We start from the raw sequence: 17417 nt of genomic DNA on the forward strand, positions 1-17417 counted from the left end.
AATCATTTCCTTGATTTAATTATTTCAACCTGTTTTGAGCTTCCCACTAGTGGAAGGTTTAATGACGCCGTGTTACTTTAAGGCCCTAATTTGCTTTGTTTGTGTGATTTCATTTGCCAGTATGTGGTAGAAACATGGTGTCAGGATCATGATCACAGTACTCACTCTTTCACTGCCCTGTCTGGGCCGTTACCCACAATGCCACTGGATTCTTCCCATGGGAGCAGTGGTGACTACACCTTAGTCACCGTTAGCTTTAATGTTGGGCCAGTTGGTGAGCTATTCCCAAATTTGAAGTTATTGATGGGTAACTTGCAAACCTGACTTTATTTGTATAGATAAAATGCTGTTTAATTTGGTCATCACGTCTATTAGCTTTTTAAAGCTTTAAAGGGGGTTAGAACAATGTAAAATTGACTTTGATCTCTTGTGGCAACCATTCAGATGGGTGGACCTAGCACCACCTTCACCTCACTCAGCTCCTTCAGACTAGCCAGCAGCAATTAGCCAGCACCTTGTGGAACTCCGCTTCTGTTGAGCTCATTATATGAGCTACTCCTCAGAGTAACGCTGGTAAAAACGTTGTTGGAGTTAATAGGAGTCATGTCATGATGACTTCCTGAAAGCGGGGTTTCAGAAAGAGCAGGAGTTTTTAAAGAAACAGAGGCACAATTTCAAGGCATTAAATCAGAAAGTAAACATTATTTTCATATTTTATATAGCATTTCTAACAACTGAAGGTAGCATAGTAGCCTAACTATGCTATAAAATGTCGCAATGTTCATGGATGTCAGACACTGCCCCTTTTAAAACTTAAAGGGACAAAACAGAACTACTGTGATTTACTCTGTTCAACCTTCCTGTTATTTTATGTTGGTGTGGTGGCAGTGCCTATAGTACATTCACTAAACAGAAAATCAACCAACTCTAGTCACCAGCTAATTTCTTTGTACATATCTACCTATACCTTTGAAGTGTTATTATTATTCCTTCATATATTTTTGCACTTAAGTAGTGCAAAAATATATGAACTACTTACTTAAGTGTCTTAAAGGCAGGATTGCAACATTTAGCCTAAATTAATCAACATAGTGACATTGGATAAAATATTTGCAAGATCTGAAATTTAAACATTCATATTCTTTTTAATTGAACAGTTAATCCATGTGACTAACTTTACAAATGCTCTTAGGTCTAAAGGAGCATTTTTCCCCCTGAGCCAGACAAAAACCCATTTATGCATAAGTTCCTACTCACCTGATAATAACCGGTAGCTGCCATGGTTACACATTAGATTGGATCAAGGAGGATAGCAGCTGTTTTGCACCTGCTGCCACATACACACCTTTCTCCTGTTTTCCTTCTAATCTCAGCAGCTTTCTCTGTCTCCTGTGGCCTGTCATCTGTAACCATCGGAAACCAGATGACTGATTATGAGAAGAGAAGAGATTTAGAATAAATTTGGTAATTTCATTAAAAAGAAGAAAAAAAGTATAAAAATGGAGTCATGGATACTTCATTTTTTTTTAAAATTTCATCAGTTTACTCTTATGCTGTATGCACTCCCTCTAGTGGCCGTGTAAGCTCATTACACTCTCCATTTTCTCAGAAAATAGATAAATGTTTCTCTTTTTTTTCTTATTTGTTCTATGCATTTCCTAAATACTTGGCTGCACAAGCCTTTCTTTAAAAGTAAATAGTGACAACTGATATGAAAGACTTCCTGTAGTGACATGTTGGTAGTTGTAGTATAACAGAGTGCAGAGTTCAGCTGGGGCAGATCTGGGTCAGCCAGCTTTGTTCAGGTAGGGTACATATATATATGTGTGTGTGTGTGCGCGCACGCACGCACACCTGTGTGGGGAGTTTATCTCTCTCTGTGGGTGTTTGCTTCTTTATGTGTGTACAGTTGTAGAGGTAAAGCCAGTCTGTCCAGTTATTTCCATTCGCCACTACCTCCTTTCCTGTTTTTTTGCTGTCGAAACTCTTGACAAGCAAGAACAAAGTCAAGCTGTTAAGTTTCTGTAACGAACAACAGCCGTCCTCCTGTTCATGCAAGTATCACTGCTTCAGGCTACTTGTCGTGTGGGGTAATATATGTAACATATGTATGTGGAGTCAGAAAAAGATTGCTGATTTTATCTAGAGTAAGTAAGCAGTAGTTTACACTGAAGAATTGTTCCCATTTTTAAAATCTGTGTGCTGGATCTGTGCAGCCAAGTGGGATAAATTTAACACTGAATAAAAGTCTTGCTATTTAAAAGGCGAGTTGCACTTTTTAAATTTAATTAAAATTTAATTTAGAAGGATATGACTTCAGTGTTGCTTTAGTGTAAATGATGATAAGCAAGACATCATTTTAAGTTTAGTTTAAATCCTTTTTGTTGCTGCATGATGTATTTCACTAACAAATGTACTCTGACATTGGAAACACATCTGTATCTTAACCACAGAATTTTACAAAATGCAAAGTTTTTAAAATCTCTACTTGGAGGGCGAGGGGGGATTTTGTTCTGATGTCATCAACCTGTGTCTCTTCTGGTTGATGACATCAACAAACACAGGAAATCTATCAGTAAACGCTTTAGTGAATTTTTGTGAATGAGTGAATATATTCGAGTAACTTGTTTGAGTTCCAATGATCCTCATCCCATAATGGACGTGTCAGGAAAATTGCTGTTCATCTTCAGATCTTTAAAAGTTAACACTTTGTTTTGTGTTTGAATTTTTCCACCTGGATGATTCTTGAAAAGAATAAATATCTTTATTATCGTGCCACCATAAATAGTTGTGGCACATTTTGAAGTCTTCCTGTTGGAGTTCATCTGAACAACCTTTTTCTCCCCTATAGCTAACAGATGGGATGATTTTTCCCCCTCCTTGCATTCATAATTCCTCTAGTATTTAGTGAGATTATGGCAGTGGTACATGCCGTACTGCATGGCGGGGTTAACTGGTAGGCCTGGGTTCGTTTTAAATCTGCCTGGCAATTATTTTTGATGGAAGTAGTTATACAGCAGCTTTTATAAAAGCTTGGCATAAAATGATCACTAAGGATCTTTGATAGTAAAAACTGGCAATTTCAGGCTGCCCTTGTAGTTTTCACAAAACACTCCCATGTGTTTTATTGCTGCCAAGCACATAAAAAAAATCCACAAAGTGTTCTCATATATGGCTCCAAGGTGCACAATGCAAGTAAACACCTCTGAAGGACAGAAAAAACACAAAGACTTACCCAAAAGAACTAGATGATGTCACAACAACACATTAAGGCCATTGTATATATAAAAAAAAGAGTAGCATCAAATTTCTGTCAAATTTTCTTTAGATTAATTTCAGAAACTTTCAGAAGACTCAAATTTTTTTTCTAGAAACTTTGAAACAAATCTAAAAATTTGCTGAGTTTGCAAATTTTAAACTTTTCAAACTGAAAAATGTGCTTTTGGTTTTTTTTTTGGGTGGAGATTTACTCCTCTTTTTTTTAATATGCCATTAGAGCATTACTTGACTTGCAAAGCAAATAGTAAAACCAATGATGGTGTGTTGTTCCACAGGAGGCATAAGCTTTTGTAGATTTTCCAGGAAATTACGCTACGAAGTAGCTTCATCGTTAACACCAATTCATTTCCGCATTTTAGTAAAACGTGCAGGGTGACACTTTTTAATTTGGTGTGAAGTGAGTGTAAAACAACGACATCGGTGTTGTTTGTGCTGTGATTAGTTCAGGAATATTCATCTGAACTGGTGATGTGTGTGTGGGTGTCGGTGTGTGTTGCTTGGCTCAGGTTCAGAAGTTCTACTATGAGACGTGATTCATATGCGCTTGCTGAGCTGCTGCAAGCTGCAACCTGTCGGTTTCTGCTTCACAGATTGTCACACCGATGATCTAACTTCCATTTCACATGACCAATAAATTAGGACTGTTTTGCCACAGTTGGGTAGGTTTTGGGTTTTTGTTACACACCTGACCTCGCTACAGTTTCCAAGGTTTGTTCCAGTGGTTCTAAAGCTGTCAAAATAACAAAATGTCAGGTATTAGCTTAGATTTCCAATGTTGAAATTCACTGTTTGTTTATTTACTAAGCAACCTCCTTCTGCTTTGACAAGAAGAGATAAGACGTTAAATCTCATCTTTCCACTGAATTTTGGTGCAGATATTTTGGTTATTTCCTTCTCTACTTTTGTGGTCCAGCACTGCCACCAGCTGACTTAAAAAGGTTGAGGCTCATTTTGTTTTGGGTGTGTCTGGATGCATTTTGTTGAATAGTTTCCAGAAAAAACGTGTTAGTTATCCTCTAGAAAGTCTTGTGTACTATTGATTCTTTTTCAGCTCTAACAAATCCTTTAAAAGTTGCTTGCTGTCATGCTGATTGTGTCAAAAAGTATTGTTAACCTCACTGTATCAGTAAAGACATATAAAACAAAATCTCTCGTTGCATGCTATAAGGCAGTTTGATTTAGCTTTACCTAGACTTTGAACCCCCTTGAAATACTAGCCATACCAATGTAACTTTCGCATTTTGCAATAGACACATGATCAATATCAATAGAAAGTATGTGACTTCAAGAAATTGTGGCTAAAAGAGCAAATGTCACGTCACTAGTGTGGCAATATTAAAAACGAAAAACAAATCGATTATAGAGATCGACTAAATGCCAATACCGTGATATATTTTTCCTTATAAAAACACAGAGGTTTGTGGTAGAGATGGGGAACCATGTTAGAATTCATGGGAAAGATGGACAGAGCTCTAGAAAGGATAATCCAGCAAGAAAACATGCTGGGTAGGAGAGAAGAGGCCAAAAATCAGGCTTGGTATGGAAGGGGTTAATCAGAGAAGCTTTGAGATCCATGATAAACGTGGAGAAGCTGCATAAATCTATAGATCAGTTGGGAGAGTCTCTTGACAGACCAACTCTTAGTCCATGGCATAAAAGCCCCTCACACAAAGCTTGCTGTTCACGTTTCATAATTTATGAACGGCGGTGATGGCCCACTGTCTGTGAACTTTAGAGTCACAGACATACAAGGTAAATGACCTCTGTGTTCTGTATATATTGTAACTAATTATTTACTGCGTACCACATACCATGCTCGTTACACCAGTTCATTGCAGCATTACTCAGCTGCAGTAACCGCTCCAATTATTCTACTCCACACTTCAAAACAAACTAAGAATAGATTGCGGAACGCCACAATTAGCACAAGGTGTCAACTCTCTCTCACTGCCTCAGATGCATTTTTGAAAGAACTTCCCTGTGAGAGACAGACTTTCATGAATGATTGCTTTTACTTCGCGTGAATTCTCGTGCCGACTGTAACTGTATTGTCGAAGCTTTAAACATACCAGCAAAATATTGCAGCAATTAATTGCAGATGTCATTTTCATACGTCTGTATGTTTTCAGCTATGACATGACATTTGGAGGCCCAACTCAAAGGGCTGAAAGGATCTGCCAGTGTTTTCACTGAACGGTCATTAATAAGCTGTTTGGTTAGAATCATTTGTTTGACATGTCAAAGATGTCTTAAAGGGCAGTATTATATAAAGTTCACTCTTTTTGAGCTTCCATCATGTTATAATGTTGTTTCCTCATAAAAATATATCTGGAGTGTTGTCTTAGTTCTTCATTCTTAACATTTTAACGCTGGTAAAAATGTTGTTAAAGGGTTAATAAAGGAGCCATATTATGATAACTTCCTGAAGGCGGAGTTTCGGAAAGAGTGGGAGTTTCTTAAAGGATTTTTTAAGCATTAAATTTCTTTAAAGTCATGTTTAACATATGTAGCATTTTAATTACAACTGAAGTTAACAGCTACTTGATTGTGCTATAAAATGTCACTATGTGCTTGAAAAATGAATAATACCACCCCTTTCAATACTGGTTCATGAATTTTATTTAAAAAGTAAGCACATTGGTAAATCATCTATGAATAGACTCTTTGACGTTTTGATGGTTGTCATTCTCAAACTTGGTTATTTTGGCTCCATCCAGATGAGGTACACACTGAACAGTCCATCACTGTGTACTCCAGTCCTTAAAATGCATTTTTTCCTCTACAGCATAACTCTGAATCTATTGAAATAAGAAAAAAAAATAACAGCAGTCTAGTATTAAAGATGAAGGAAGACAAGGCACAACTATAAAAATGTAATTCTGGAATAATTCCTAATGATCGCCAAGCAGCTTTGATTCAAACTAATAAAGCATGCAGCAGATGGCAGTGTCACGATTAAATTGTGAGAGGATAGCCTTGAGTAAGACATTTACAATACGGCTCTGTGCAAATAGCACCATAAAAGCGACAAAATGCCTGTAATGTGGCCAATTAGGGTAAATGAAAGTAAAATCTAATGGTTGTTGCATGCAAAATGAGAAATAACACCAGCAATCATATTGTTATTGTACTCCTCGGTGCTGTTGATGCTGCAGAGAACAAACTTCTCTTACAATTACTAACAAATCTCTTTTGTATAATCATATGAGAAGGTAGATTGCATGTTGCATCGCAGAGAATGTCATCAAGGAACAGAAAATATATAATACTTGTAAAAATACATACCCTAGATATACTAATGCTTCATTAGGAAAACACTTTTCAGGGCAATCCTCAAGAGAAACTTTAGATCTTTAGATATTCACATTTAATTTGAGCTTGCTTTTTTTTTTTAAAAAGCAACACCCCTCTAATGCTATAGTATGCCTTGGAATGCAACTGTCTGGATGTAGCTAATAGCAGGTGCACTGGTAGATGTGTACCTGCAGAAAGATGTTGCAGTTACTCATTGGAACCACAAGGAGACAGCATAACCTAAGTGACAGTCACTTCTAAACATTTCCCTGCATGTATTAGTATATTCATGCTATTTGCTTCATATTAACAGACAGATTTCTAAGGTAACACAGGCACTCAATGATATATAAACCAAAAAAAAAAAAAAGAAAAAAAATGGAACCTGATTGATCTGTTAAGGTCTAACTGCTTTCTTCATTGGTCCTGTTTTCTTTGTCTTTGTAATGTCACATTGCTGGCCCCTGTGGTTGGGCTCTTTGGACAACTGGCATTTTCTTGGCCTCCGAAGTTGGCATTGCCATGGAAACTGCGGTCGGGTGCCAAGTGGGCACCTGTGCTGGGTCGAGATCAAGCAGTGAGTGAAATTAGCCAAGGCTAAAGCAGGGTCCCACAGCTGCCCCCTGGCACCACAACACTGCCAAGGGAAATCAAAGACTAATTATCGTGTGTGTGTGTGTGTGTGTGTGTGTGTGTGAGGGAAAGAGAGAGCGAGAGAGTCTGATTGGCTGGTTCCTGTTATCGCTTTTTAAACTGTACGACGCTTTCAGTTCACACCTAAGTATGTGGCTTTTACACAGGGGAACAAAATGTGTTTGGTCAGAATTTTTCTTGTCAGGGTTAGCAAAGAGTTGCGGCAGGACATGTTTGCCTTGTAGACAAGAACAGAGTGATATATGTGCCAGGCTGTGTGGCCTATGTAGACACTTGGAAATCTGATTCTTAAGAACAAAAGACACAAAAGATACTCACAGGATGGCTGTTTTGAAAACAACAAAAAACGAGGTACAAAGTTTTGCTTTTTACATCAAATCGGCCTCCATGCTTCTTGTTTAATTACAATTAAAGTGAGCTGAATGCCCAATCAGTAGATCATAGAATTGGGCACTTTGAGTCATGTCATTAAATAATTAAGTTTTATGTTTTTCCAACATACATAATTTCATTTATTTTGATTGTTACATTGATTTTAATAGAACTGTGATAGATTTAGTTTGTTCAGAGTGTAAAATAGTGTAAGAAGTCATAATCATAAAAAAAACGTTTTATATCTAAAAATGTTAGTTTGAGTTACACTATTATTGGTATTTCTATCAGACATGTTAAGTAATTAGTTATTGTGGCAGCAAGTCATATGTATGTTTAAAAAACTGTTGAATTAATGAGGGTTTGCACCGGTGGTGCTGCCCTCTGGTGGTTCAAACTAAACATGCTACTCATGCCTTTCAGTTGTCTTAGCAATTGGTTTTAAGGATAATACATACAATACATTATGTATATATGTATATATATATATATATATATATATATATGTATGTTATGATTCATTCAGAGATTTTTAATGCGAATTTCTCTGACTCTGCTCAGAAAAAACACTAAACAGACACATTTTCTAAGAGTGCTTCTTAGTACTTTTGCTTTGGAAGGTAATAGTTGTGATGAATACATTCTATAAAGAAGTGATATAATAAAATAATCCTCAAAACCAACAGAAACGTTTTTAAAAAGACAAGCGGCACACACACAGGAAAGTACTGGAAACATGTTTGGAGACAACTATTTTAATAATATATTGCTTAACGTCTTTCACTCTTAAAAATATAAGTCAATCCCATTCTTGCATTTTCAAGCAACTCCCATCTATTTATCAATTGATGGAAGCTGAGAACCTGTGTATCCACAGCAGTGTTACCTAACTAATTATGTAGTTATTTTAGAGAGATGCTCAGGGTGGCAAAAGGAATTGGGTTTCTCCTCCTGCGTCAGCTCAGTGCCTATATATAACATAGGAATAGATTTATTTGCTAATAAAAATGTAAGCCTTGAACAACATGCATGATTACAAATGTGGGTAGAATTCTTGGCTGGCACTGATGAGGTTTTTATTTATCCCCTCGTTTGTTTTTCTGTTCCTTTTTTTAAAGTGTATTTTTTTATATTAGTCAACTCCTTTGTTTTGGTTCGCAGCTGTTTTAGGTTTGCCAATGTTCAGTTAAGTTGTAAATAGAGAACTTGTTCAAAAACACTAATAAAAAGAGAGAAACAGATAAAAAACACCATGCATGTTTAGTTCTCTGTTTAGTGAAATCAGGGTTTTTGAAGGCAATTTGCTTTTCTTGGTTTTCTTTGAGGTAACAAAAATCGGGGAAGTAAATTTTTAGCAGTAAAAACAAATTGAAAACCATGCATCACATTCTTTCCAATCAAAATTATGCACATGTTGATCTATCACATAAAGTCCTCATGAAACAAATTGCCTGTCATTGTAATCCGACATGTAAAAAGTTAGAATAAAGCACAGGCGAACCATTTATTATCCACGGAGGACCACATTGCTTGAATATAGCATATTTATTTGAGTGATCTTTGTGTAACGTGGAGATAAGGTGCTGATTATGTGGAACAAAGTTCAGCTGCTGGTTTTAAATTGAAAGCATAAGCAAGGCAGCGTGTTTACATATACAGTTTCAGTAGATTCAGACACACTGAGCCACTAGTATGGATAACATGAGACGAGTCTTGTTGACAAAACCATAGCTTCAGCTGCAGAGCATATGCAGTATGACATACTCCTTCTTGGGCCCCGGGTAACAATATTATGACTCCGTATTGCAGAGCAGCAGGCAGCTCCTCCGTCCTCTGCTTGGTTTTTTTTCCTGTAAAACTGCTGAAACGAGGTCATGTCACCAAGCCTAACAGCTTGGAGGAAATCCACCAAGTCACGTAGGTGTCTTTGATTTCTCCTTCATGACAGCTCTCCCCAGCCCCACAGGGAGAGTTTTCTGCACACATGCCAAATAGCTCCTGACATGGCATCAGCCTGCCACAATCTCTACTGAAAATACCAAGACGATTCACCAAAAAACCATGGGTAGGCAGCGCCACAGGAACATACGTATTTAAAACACAACTTTGTAGTCAAAAGCCATCGCTCCCCCATGCTCACACTGTCAAAGAGAAAACCCATTACAGACGACGGTGTTCATGCACGTGTCATGCAGGAAGATGTTGGTTCTGGTTGACAGCTGTCATGGCTGCTTTGGTTCCAGCGTCTGGATACGTTGCCAAACAAGCCTATTATCTGCGGCGGTGGAGCACTGTGTAGGGGCTCGGCATTGCCTCGGGGGGCTGATTTGGGTCAGCTGCTACGAGACGGGCCCTAAACAGAGTTGACAGATACAGGCCCCCTTCTGGGATCCAGCCAGCCTTCCAGAGACCCCTGCAGGGGGTATATTTAAGAGCAGTAATATAACAAAGGAGTCGTTTTATTCGTCATGTGGTGAGTGCTGTACCCGCAGGACTGACACTAAGCAGGGGAAGAGGTACTGACCTGGTTTCCACTTTAAAAAGGATGGGTTGCATTTTTGTTGTTTCTGCTACAGTGCCTTGCAAAAATTTGTATAACCCTTGAACTTGGTCACGCTACAAGCACGAGTGACTGAACAGCAATTTTGAAAGAATTACCAAATTTTCTTCAAAGGATTTACATAGGAATATTGATTGGACCAGGTTAACTTGTGAACATGGTTTGATATAAACATTTGATATAAACATTGCAGCACTCTCTTTTACTTAGGTGTATCTGTCTCATTACCTCTGACCAGCTTCTATTTCCTGCTGCATTGAATTATCCCAACAGCACTGTGATGTCACCACTATGTTTCACAACTGGAATACTGTGTGCAGTATTGGTTTTCCACCATGCATAAAATCTTGCATATACAGTGGTCACCCAGCCAGTTGCGGTTCAGTATTCAAGAATTCACCTACGCATGGATTAATTTTGTGTAATGTGACTCCAAATTATAGGTAGAAAATTTTCCTGTTTGAAGGATTTTGTGTAGGTCATGTCTAAAATACTGGAAAGAAAGCTTGTGAAACTAAAATACCTCGTCACAATGCTACTTCACACATTATTGACTGGCATTTTCAATTGATTGATTGTATCCCCTTAGAGCAGACAAAAGGAAGATTGTGTCTATTATAGTATACTTATTGTTTGAACTATTAAAATACATCTTTCGGAGTGTCTGTAGAGGGGTTCTTGGGTATTCACAGATATTAGATGATGGTCTCCAACCCCCACAATTACCAGTAAGTATCTGACAAGAGCACCTTCGTATGTCCCCTACGTGGCTCATTGCAAACTGAACTATACTTTTTGGCTTTCTTTCATCAGCAACTTACTTTTTGCCACTCTTCCATGAATACTATATATTTGGAGTCATAGGTAATGGTTGTAGATGTCCACAGGTACTACAAAACCTACCATGGACTTCTTGCCTTCTACTGTTATTGTCTACTTTATTTGAGGTGGACAGCCAATTATGCCATTTATTTTTTATTTTTGTTCTTTGTTCTTCATCACTAATGTTCTCCAAAGAACCTCTGAAGTCTTCACAGAAGAGCTGAGTTTATCCTGAGATTGAATTAGCACAGGTACACTAAGTTCACCGATCCTCTGATTCGTATAGTATGTATTGTATTTATAATTTTACTTCAACTTTTCTGTAGTGTACTGTTTCTTGTTTTGTTACGTAAAATCACAGTGAAATTCTTAGAGATTTGTGTTTATAAAGTGAAAAAATTCAATGAATAGTTTTAGACAGACTCTATCATCTGGTGAACCTTCTCGCCTCACGGGGAAACGATGTATTCTTCAGTTGTCTTTAAAATGATTGCCTACTTAGAAGTTACTTATCCAAAGTCAGAAAGAGACTGCAATCTCAAATAGGAGATTTCAATCAACTCTCAGATGTGTCCTCTTTTGAATATAAACCTACTTCCCTCTCACATATCTCCCTCTCAACTCCTTGTTAAACTAAGCAAAGTGTCTTCTCTGCATGACAAGTATCCCTCTGTAGCTTTTGTCTCAAGGGTCTCCACATTGTGAGTGGCTGTTCTCAATACTTGAATACTTCCCTCAGAACCGTATATAATTACCCTCGCACATCCAAAGTCACTCCAAGGTTGCTTCTTAAAATTGGCTCTTGCATAGACATCGGACAGCAAAGCTCTTTTAGACTGGCTTAATTTATAGCTGGCTATATGAGATATGCCAGGCAAGTTGGGATGTTCAGCGGTGGCAGGGTTTAAATTTTGTACTAATTAGAATAGCTGTGGAAATGGTTGAGGGCCGAATAGAAGATGGATTTTAGTAAGTAACTCTTTATAATTACTTCTGAAGAAACAGCGTGCGTCTTGCATACCTCGTCATGAAAATAACAATTGAATGCAGACAAACTGATGCTAATGAGGACAAAAAGAAATATTTAAAAGGGGCAAAAAAGCATTAGATGAAGAGTGGCATCAAAACGTAGGAAGGTAGAAAAGATTAGAAGTGAGGAGAAGTGGTAAGCATACATTGCCACAAGCTAAGGAGAGTCTGTCATGCAGCTGGCACTGCACCAAGCTGTAGTTGACTCTGGCACAGAGAGGGAGTGTGGCAGCGCCAGGACCGGGAAGCTAAGCCTGCTTAGGAGAGCTTTAGACAGGCATATTGTAGCAGACAGCTGAACACCCTCCAACATGATGCCCGTGAGCTCCCATTTCCTCTCCCCTCATGAGAGAAGGCTAAACACCTCTTCAGCCTCTCTGAACACTGAACCTTGCTTCCTTCCACAACATCTTGTCAAGGTTGTTTGTCAATGAAAGTTTAGTTTTAAGCTTTTGCATTTGATATTCCAATTTTTGCACAATTTGTTTAGTTTAGTTAATAAATGATAAATAAAAAAATATTATTTTTTTTTATAAAGGTAAATTACCATTCTGTTTTGGATTGTTTTGTTTTTACATTTGGAGAACTGCTGTTTGTTTTTATCACGACTGGAAAGAGTGTAGTTTATATTGATGCATCCATTGATTTTAACACATTAAAAGTTTTAATACAATTAGATATTTTTTATCTAATTGGGAGGGGTTTTTTTTACGTATAGAATTTCAACAGGAACTTTTGCATTTGTGTGTTTCTGGTACACCCGTAAATCAGACGCACAACCAACATCTACAAACAACTGCAATGGACAACCAAGCTGCTCCTATTAGTCCACTTGTGGCTCATTTCTTTTTCATAAAGTGATCTGCTGTGACTCTGGAAAATACTCTTATTGTGTTCAAGCTGTATAAACAGAAGTTAGCATATTATCGACGCTATTCCTGCCTAAAATACCAGCCTGATGTAAAAGATCAGCAAGAAACAAGCAGCACCAAGCACAGATGGCCCCAATGCTAATGTCAGCATCCACAGTCCATATTTCTAAAAGCTGTTTTAAAGCAGTTCCATGAATGATCAGGGGTTCCTGAAACACTTGAATGTTGAATGAGTATAATATCACTTTGCACAATCTAATGGAGGAATAACTAAAATAATAGAATATCTTTATTGTTGAGTTCATGTTTCAATTTAGTCAAAGGATTTTGAATTTAGAAAGTTGCTTATTTTGTCAGTATATGGTTTTCAAATGAAGTTGTGATTAGCCTAAAAAGTTTAATCCAGTCCCACCGCTATCTAAAAGATAATGAAATATAAAACTACATACTTTTAGATAAATCTGAGGAATATGCCGCAGGCAAAGATGCAGTTTCTGAACTCTAGTTTTTAAGGTTTCAGATATTGATAATGTCTTGCACTAGCACAGCTAGCCTTTCTAACTGTAAACATCTGTCTTTTTGTGTACACCCAATCACATAGATATCCTTACTCAAATTTTGAGACTTTCAGAAGCACATCAATACTTCTAAATCTAGCATGTTGTATAACAGGTGGAGGTTAAAGTTTAAAGGGATAAACCAGAGCAAATTTAATCTTGTATCTGTTAAAAGTCCTGCTCTCTCTCACTTTCTTGCAGCACAAAAGAACAGCAGACATAACTTCAAAACAGTTTCCTAATGGTTTCCTCCAACTATGTAGTGTGTTGTTGTTAGCTCATCTTACAGCTCTTACAGATTCATTGGTCAGAAAAAAAAATCTTACTCTCGAGTGTCCGACTGGGTAGCCACCTGTCGGAGTAGTTCAATCTAAAAATCATTCAGTTCCAGCCACCATCCAGTTTCTTTATGCATCTCTGATTATGGGTTATTCTAAGTTGATAGGTCACTATTGGTAAACATACAAAGAGAAATTTCAACATCAAAACAGATTTTTTCTGCAACACTTCTTACATTCCCTCCACTGAATCTCAAAACTCTCGTGCCCTCATTGTCTTCCTTCTTCTGTCTGCCTGCACTAGAAGTCATGAATACTAAAAGCTGCATGCATTCATTATGGGGAGTATCTGAAGGTCAGTGGGCCAATTTGTGAGAAAGTGTCTCTGTGTCTTTGTCTGCCGCCATGCTTTTTTTTGTCCAGAGGGAATTATTTAGGAATTACTGTCTTAAGACCTCTTCACCACCATGCCGTCCTTCTTCTGGAGCATTTTTAAAAAAGCTCATTCATCACACATAGTGTGTGTGTTTGTGTGTACTGTATGTGTGGAGCTGGTACTTTATGGGGAGTCTTAAGTCTCTTCATGGATGCCTTATGTCTCCTCTATAACAGATGTACCACAGCCTAAGGCCCTGGAGTTGCAGCTTGTTATCTGAGTGAGCGTGTGTGTGTGCAGGAACGCTTCATGCTATTCCCATTTAGATGTCAGCAGGGAGTTCACCTATAAAAGATCAAATAATAGGTAGTCATTTATCTCTAAAGACGCTCCTCCGTCCGCACAGACACAACTGCACACACATGATGATGTAGTATTTTATTGCTCCATTGTTCCGGAGCTACCGTTCTGTAGTCGTGCATTAATGTAAATGTGTACCTTTGCACTTTTGTTATTGCCTCCTGTTAGTAATGTCTGCTTTTCTTCTTTAAAGGCCATTAGACTGTAAAAGCTCTGATTCACTTGCCGACACTGTGTGTGGCCTCACCTTCTGATGACACCCCCAAAGGACACAGAAACGGCCCTCTCTGCTGCCTCCAGGAAACTCTCTATTATTTTAAGTGACTACAGAGTCGACATGCTATGGAGCGTACATCGTTTGTGTAGCCCATTTGCCTCCTGTTTGTCTAAAACGATCTGCATCTTCATGGATGTTCTTTTATGACAGCTGGGATTATTAGAGGTGAAGGCTGAAGAAAGGCTGGTCGATGGGAATGCCTGAAAAGACGTATTTTGATTATGACCTGGATCAATTCTTTTGATGTACCACACAGTGAACAGCTTGAGCGTCCTGCTCTGATTTGTGGGAGCACAAACACCAGCGGCATAGCTCAGTCTTTTAGGCACTTTACAGAGAAAAATATTCACCCTAGGGACACCGACAATGAAACGACTTATGATTGTCGATTATTGCTTTCATAGATTAAAATTGGTTTGAATCAATTAATGTCCGCTTAGACCTTCTGTCAGTGTTGTAGTTTGTCCACCATCCAGCAGAGGGCACTGCTGGTCATCCATAAACAAAGCCGGTTGATACAGAATAGAAAGAAGAAAGATGGCGTAGATATCCCAGAACAGAAAACAGTCGAAATGGAGTCTATTGCAGCTGACACAAATGTTAAAATGTAATTGTTTTTTTTAAATTCAGTTTTTTAGTGCTTAATATATTTAGTGAAGGGTTTTTTATTACAAATATACAAATGTACCAAAATTACCAATGAGAAAAAGAACAGAATAATCAAATACCTACTCCATAATAATAAACAAACCTAGTATGTCCAAGTACTGTACAAAGAGCGCAAAACAATATATACTGCTTATGATACCAGATCAACCAGCATAACTGGAAACCATCTATTCCTGAACCTCCATTGAGAGGTGGTTTAATTAAAATTTAGCCCTTCAGTTATTGAAAGACTGTCGACACGTTTGATACATGACCAAAGTCAGTTTTTTAACAAAATGTCTGCTTATCAATTAGTCAATAAGTTCAATCAGCTTAAGATTAACTCCTTAATGAATAACTTGCATCCCTTATTGGCGCCCCTTCTGCCACCAGCAGACACATCAGGGAGAACATTGTGAAAAAGTTTAAACCTGAGTTATGAAAATTCAAGATTTTGGTCACCATGACAACTGCTAAATGTTTGAAAGTTAGATGGTAAAGAGTGGTGGTGGTGTTTTTTTTCACATGAAACATGTCAGAAATGTATTTATTTTCTCCACGTTTCTTATCAAAAGGGGCAACTTAGATATTTCAGATGTGTGCATGTTTTTGGATAAATGTAAAATGGCTGCTTATTAAGCTGAGCACTAGGTTTGACTCATCCTTACCAGCTTGACCTCTGCATCAAACTGTGATGTGATGTTGGCTCTCTGTCACCTAAGAGTGACTTTGCAGACTTCTTCTGGTGATCAGGCCTTTGGCAAGAAATGGAAGCTTCCAAGGAAATCAAAGATAACAAGATAAGATTTTTTTTCTTTTCTTTTCTTTTCTTTTCTTTCCTTTTCTTTTCTTTTCTTTTCTTTCCTTTTCTTTTCTTTTTTTCTCTTTTCTTTTCTATAGCTTACAAATCTAACCAAACACTATTTATGCCACAGATTTTGGTCTGCTTCTGTTTCCTTTATCTTTAAACTCTGCATTTCAGTGCCACTGTGTGGGCAGAGCTCATGGATAAAAAGCACAGATACGGAAACATTACTTTTATTACAAGTCCAATAATAATGAGTGTTGCTGCCAGTGACAACCGGATGCTAATTATTCACGACAGAGGAAAAAAAGCAGAAGTGACAGATGTGTTGCTTACTCGTTTTCAGATATGCCCCTTGGATCTCAGCGTAACACCCCCTCTCCCTGCCTCATTCCCTGGAACTAACTCTTTGATTTACTATTCTTTCATTTTTAAACTGCAGGGTTGTGGTAATTGACTAGAGTTTTCAGCAACAAGTAGTGGAATTGTTGTTTGTGTGGCGTGTTTGGTTCTATTCGTATGTTAAATCAATTACATACTAATAAATGAAAAGTACAATCTTTTCTGTGCGCAGAGACTTTGATAAAGCATACATCAATAGTTGTATTCTGTTCTGTTTCTCATTGAAACATACATTATTACAAACTGAATAAGGTTTTACCACTGTACGTTTAAAGATAAACAAACAAAATAAGAAGCACTTATGGTTTTGATTTGGCTCCTCTTTTCTCTTTTTTCATCACAAGTTATAAAAATGTCTGTATAGATGTATTTTTTTCACACCCCCTTACCTCACAAACAACTCCCCTTGTGGCTTGGCCTTTGTCTGTGTGTGCGCCGTCACTCTGCCATGTTCCAATTAGCAGCCGCGTTAGCCGAGGTGTGGCACCTGTGACCACAGAAGGTGCTGTGGGAGTTCCCCTTCTCCCCTCTTAACACAACATTAAGAGAACTGATCCCTTCTTTTGTTTGACAAAGACCTCACTATCAGGGGCAGATCTAGAAAAAATATTTATGGGGTGGCAAGAGGGGGGCAGGGATTTTTTTAGGGGTGGCAGTATATATATATATATAAAAAAATTCCCCTCTCACCCTCCGTGGGTGGTCTCTTTCATCCTCTGAGCTCGGGTCCTCTACCAGAGCCCTGGGAGCTTGAGGGTTCTGCGCAGTATCTTGGCTGTGCCTAGAACTGCACATTTCTGGACTGAGATATCTGATGTTGTTCCTGGGATCT

The 17417-nt window shown here is 38.0% G+C and overlaps 1 protein-coding gene across 2 annotated transcripts in view; it reads left to right on the forward strand.

Annotated features, from left to right (window-relative positions):
• Positions 1–17417, forward strand: part of LOC103143381 (partitioning defective 3 homolog) — a 299858-nt gene that overhangs the window by 46336 nt on the left and 236105 nt on the right. The gene's annotated exons all lie outside the window — the stretch shown is intronic.

This window comes from Poecilia formosa, unplaced genomic scaffold (assembly GCF_000485575.1).
Source record: "Poecilia formosa unplaced genomic scaffold, Poecilia_formosa-5.1.2 Scaffold109, whole genome shotgun sequence".
In the NCBI taxonomy this organism is placed as follows: domain Eukaryota; kingdom Metazoa; phylum Chordata; class Actinopteri; order Cyprinodontiformes; family Poeciliidae; genus Poecilia; species Poecilia formosa.